The sequence below is a fragment of the Epinephelus moara genome, chromosome 22 (genome assembly GCF_006386435.1).
Source record: "Epinephelus moara isolate mb chromosome 22, YSFRI_EMoa_1.0, whole genome shotgun sequence".
Lineage (NCBI taxonomy): Eukaryota > Metazoa > Chordata > Actinopteri > Perciformes > Serranidae > Epinephelus > Epinephelus moara.
In genome coordinates this window covers 40412404-40417555 of record NC_065527.1, presented here as the reverse complement: position 1 = coordinate 40417555, position 5152 = coordinate 40412404, and positions in this window count along the sequence as shown.

The following is a 5152-nucleotide window of genomic DNA, read 5'->3' as shown; positions in this document are numbered from 1 at the left end:
AACATGGCGTACGCTTAAATCCAGAAAACATCATACGCACAAAAACATGCAGATGTATGAATCTGTGTGTACGCATGAATCCAAGCACATTTCCTTTGTACATCCCAATCAACGTGGAATTGAGCGCACATGTTGGAGTACCCGACCCCTCCCTGTCCACGCCATCATTTAAATATGCAAATCATATTTAAATTGACCCTGCACCTGAGATTCCCCTCTCTGCACGATCAGAAAACTAAAACAAAAGAATGAGTAAGACGGGAAAAAAGAAAGACTTCACAGAATGCGTATTGGAGACGCTACACACTGAAGTGGAGGCGCGCGAAGATGTACTTTTTGGCATGCTGTCTTCCGGCATCAATACTAACGCAAGTCGAGTCAGTGGGAGAGTGTGTGAGGCTGTCAATGCTGTGGGGTCAGAAAAGCGTACACACACGTAGAATTACAAAAGAAGTGCTCCGACATTACGGTGGACGTGAAGCGGAGGATGGCTGCCCACAGTGTTGCCAAAACAGGAAGAGCTCACCCCGTTTGAACAGAGAGTCGCCACAATTGTGGGTGACACTGCTCTCTCAGGGGTGGTGGGAGCACATGTGGGTGACTCGGCTTAAGCCTGATTTATGGTCCTGCGTTAAATCAATGACGTCGCTACGTTGTAGGGTACGTGGCTACACAGAAGGCTCGCCGTAGCCCCCGGCGTAGCCTGACGTGCACCTCCCAAAAATGTAACTACACGTCGAGGCGACACAGACCCAGCGCAGACCGAGAGGGCTGTGATTGGTTTGTTTGGTAGCAACGCATTTCCGGTTCCGTATTTCCAGATTGCGCCATCCCTGCCATCTTTAAACATCTTCTGTTGCGATGTAGATGTTGCAGTATTAAGGCCCATTTATGCTCAACGTTCAATACGGATACGGATGGAGCCGTCTGTCCGTGCTCCGCGTTCATTTCTCTGTGACCGGAAAAGCCGGAAGCTAAACAAAGAATCAACTAGAGACGATGATAACCATTCAGGAAAGGAACGCAGCCTCCTACTGCTCTGGCAGTGAATTGCACCGCGACGAAATGGAGTGACGGAGAAGTTCGAAGGGTTCACGACGGTGTCACGGCAACGACGTAGGTACGTCGTAGGTACGCCACAGGACCATAAATCAGGCTCTACCCCCAAGGTATTTAAATTTAAACATGCCAGTATATCAAAGAGGATATCAAAGACTTTGACTCGTGTTTAATTACTCAATTTATTATTTTAAAACAGACAATGAGACAGAGGACACGCAGTCACAGCCACGTGCCAAGAACTCTGGGGATTCCTCCACCATCCCAAGCGTCTCCGGTGTCACAGACTCAGAGGATTCCTCCACCATCCCTGGCGTCACCACCAGCATCTCCAGCACCTCCAGTGCTGTCTCCGGCATCTCCTCCAGTGTCCCCGGCTTCAGTGCGCTGCAACCACCATGGTTGCATTGTCAGTTGCATTCTGTAGAATGTCATTGTGACATAGGCTCTGGATTCCTACAAGCACTTACACTGAATAAAGCCTATTTTCAGGCTAAATATTAAAAAAAACCCCAAAGAGATCATTTCTTTTGCACAATTAGCTTTACCAGTGCACTGTATTTGGCCAAAACAACTGCAGTGGTCATCCATCACAAACATACATTTAGTTTTTATACATGACATGTGGTATCTGGTTTTAAGCTAGCACATGGACTTAAGGCAGAAAATGGTGGAAAATGTCAACTATGTTATCGTCAACTCTGTTAATCATTCAAAGATTTGAACAATAACAGAGTTGACGATGACTAACAGAGTCAGATGTTCCCAATCACTTTTAAACATTTTGCTTTAGTTTATACATTTATTATGGATTCTGTGTAATTTTATTGTATAGGTTATATATTTGTGGCTTTCCAGGTCAAGAAAATGGAATAATTTTTGTTCTAGGTAGATGAAGATGAAGCTGTCAGCAGCAGAAATTTGACTGATTTTTCGAGGTAGTGAGGGTGCTGGTGTGGTGAAGCATGGGGGCCAAACTTCCTGAAGGGGCAGCAATAACCACCATGGGCTCTCTAACCTAACTTGAATAGATTGGACTCTTTGGCTGATTGGTTAGTGTGCTTGCCTATGATCTGTGGAAGCTAAGTTCAACTCCTGGCTGTCCCTGAATTTGCCACAATATGATCATCAGTCTAGAAATATTGTGAAAGCTATTTTATCCAGCTCAGTGTTGTTATTGTTCAAGTTCATGAAATATTGAATGCAATTCAGATGTATTTGTTAGGATTAAAAATGTGTTTTTACTTGCAACCCTTCTAAACCGAACCTGTTGGGGAAGGGAGCCAAGATGGCGCCACTGTAAGACGCTTTTTTCTGTGTGCTGCCGAAGCTTTTTTCGTTCGAGACTTGAATTTGCTTGCCTAAGGCCAAGAAACATGTAAATAGTTTTTAAGAACGTTAGAAAATCGCTGTGAGGTCTGTTGGTGAAACTTTGACCCATTTTTGTTTTGTTTTTCGTGGACTTTTTCTGCCGGACTCTGCCTGCAACGAGCTGACGCTGTTGCTAACCGTTGGAGTTTTCTGCTTGCTAGCTCGGCGTCACAAAAGTTGTCTTCAAAAAGGCTCCAACCACTATATAACTGACTCCGGTGATATGTCGACTACGTGGGAGGATATGGAAATGGCAGTGGAAGTAAAGGAGGCCGTGGAGAGTCTTAAACGGTGCCATACCTACGCCAAACAACATCATGTGGAAGACTCTCCGAGTCCTAACGTTAGCCCACAAAGAAAAGCACTGCGTCGCAAGACGGAGCCCACCAACTCTGTCCTGCTGGCGGCAATTAACAAGCTCGCTGACTCGCAGCATGGTTTCAAGGAGAAGCTGGACTCCATAGAGAAGTCCATAGAAAATAACTTTTAAGAGTATTCAAACTCTCCCTACTTCAGTGCAAGCTGCAGAGAAGAAGGTAGGGGAGCTGGCATCCAAAGTGGACCCCCTGGAGCTCCAGATTAAAACTTTGTCTGCTGAAAATAAGAAGTTAGAGGAAAGAGTGAACGACATGGATGCATTCTCCAGACGCTGGAACTTGAAGATCTCCGGGATTCCAGAGTCTGAGGACGAAAATGTGAAAATGACGGTGATTGACCTCTTCTCCCGTGTCTCTCCCGGTCTCGCCGACTCTCTTCAAAAGACGGTGGATATCGCCCACAGACTGGGACCATGGATGAGGAAGGAAGGACAGCATCCACCACGCTGCATCATAGTTCGGTTTTCGTACCGAGCACACCGAGATCAAGTATGGGCAGATGCTAAAAACTCTGAGGTCCTTAAGCAGAAGAACGTGAAGATATCGGAGGACTTAACTCAGCAAGTGAGGGAGGCGAGAGCGAAGCTGTGGCCGCTGGTGGAGGAAGCAAGGAAGCACAACAAGAGAGCAGGCTTCAGCGGTCCTTTTGCTATTATTGCTGGTAAGAAGATTTCTGCCGAGGACTTGACATGAAGGATTTGCATGAGTAGGTAGAATTAACAAAAAATTGATTGTGAAGTATGTAGGCTATATAATAAGCTGCATATTTTCTTTATCTTATTTGCTCTTCCTTATACAAGATGGTTTAAGGATATCTTTTTGGTTCTGACTTTTTTATTAAAAAAAAAGAAAAGAAAAGAGGATAGCTCCTTAACTTGTTTATATGCCTTTGAGAGCAATTGCATTTATATTTCTCTTACTAAAAAGGGATCTAGGGATTCTATTTGTTTGTAACATGATTTAATTATATGGCTAACATGGGTCAGTTTCTTAGCTGTTCTCTTAACTTAAAGCCTTTGGTTTGTGAATTCAAGTTTTGAACGTTTTTCAATCTTTTGCATAACTACTACTACTGTTTAAGTAGCATTGTTCATCTGTGTTTCGTGTAGTGTTTATACGTATGTTTGATATTCATTTTTCATGTTTTTCTCTTAATGTACGAGGAGTACGAGATCTAACTAAAAGAAAAGCTTTATTTTTATTTTGTAGTTATAAAAATAAGGATGTTTATTTTTTACAAGAGACTCATTCTTCTTCAAAAGATGAAGCATTCTGGCGTAATCAGTGGGGAGGGACAGTTATATTTTCTCACGGTACTAATTTCTCAGGAGGGGTTTTAATTTTGTTCAATCTGAAATTTAATGGCGAGATTCTGTATACTGAGGCTTCTGATGCTGGTAGATGGGCTTTGGTAGTAATTAAATCTGGGGATAATATATTTATTTTGGTAAATGTTTATGGATTTAATGCAAGGAACTCTAACATCACACTCCTTAATTTTTTGGGTGACAAGATTCTGCAAGAAAGAAACAAATTTCCTTCAGCATTTGTGGTTGTTGGCGGGGACTTTAATGAGGCTCCAAACTTATGTATAGACAGATACCCTGCATAGGAAATCAAGATAACTTTAACCCTGTTATATATGCTTTTTGTGGTAAGCTATCATTATTAGACGCCCTGAGAATTTTACACCCGCATGAAACAAACCTCTACCTGGTTTAAAGCAGATTTAACACAAAAATCTCATTTAGATTTGTGGCTTATTTCTGACAATTTGGCATCCTTGGTCCAAACATGTAATATTACTGCTGCTCCCTTAACTGACCATGCTGGAATAGATATTTCTTTCTCAAATTCAAATTTTACTGGTTGCAGCAAACCTGGATATTGGAAATTGAATTCTTCCTTTTTACAGCAATCAGATTATCTGTTGGGTATTAAGCAAATTATTACTAAATACCAAACAATGTCTGAAATTACTCCTACACTAAAGTAGGAGTTACTAGAGTTGCCACCCGTCCCGTTTTTCCCAGAATTGTTCTCTTTTTTCATCAGCTGTCCCGGGAACAAAAAAAAAGTCTCCCAGGACACAATTTGTCCCGTTTTTTGGGGAAAATGCAGCAGCAGCAGGCCAAGGAGTCCATCCAGAACAACGCATACTGCGTCCAAATTCACACCTGTTCTTCTCTATGGTTTTTCTCCGCGACCGTGCGTCATAGCGAGAAGCCACGCATATCACGTGAAACAGCGGAATCGTAGCTTTCCGAATGTTTTCACAGCGAAAAAAAAGTTACACTAAAATGATGTATAACAGAGCTTTCATACAGCTTTGCACACACATTACT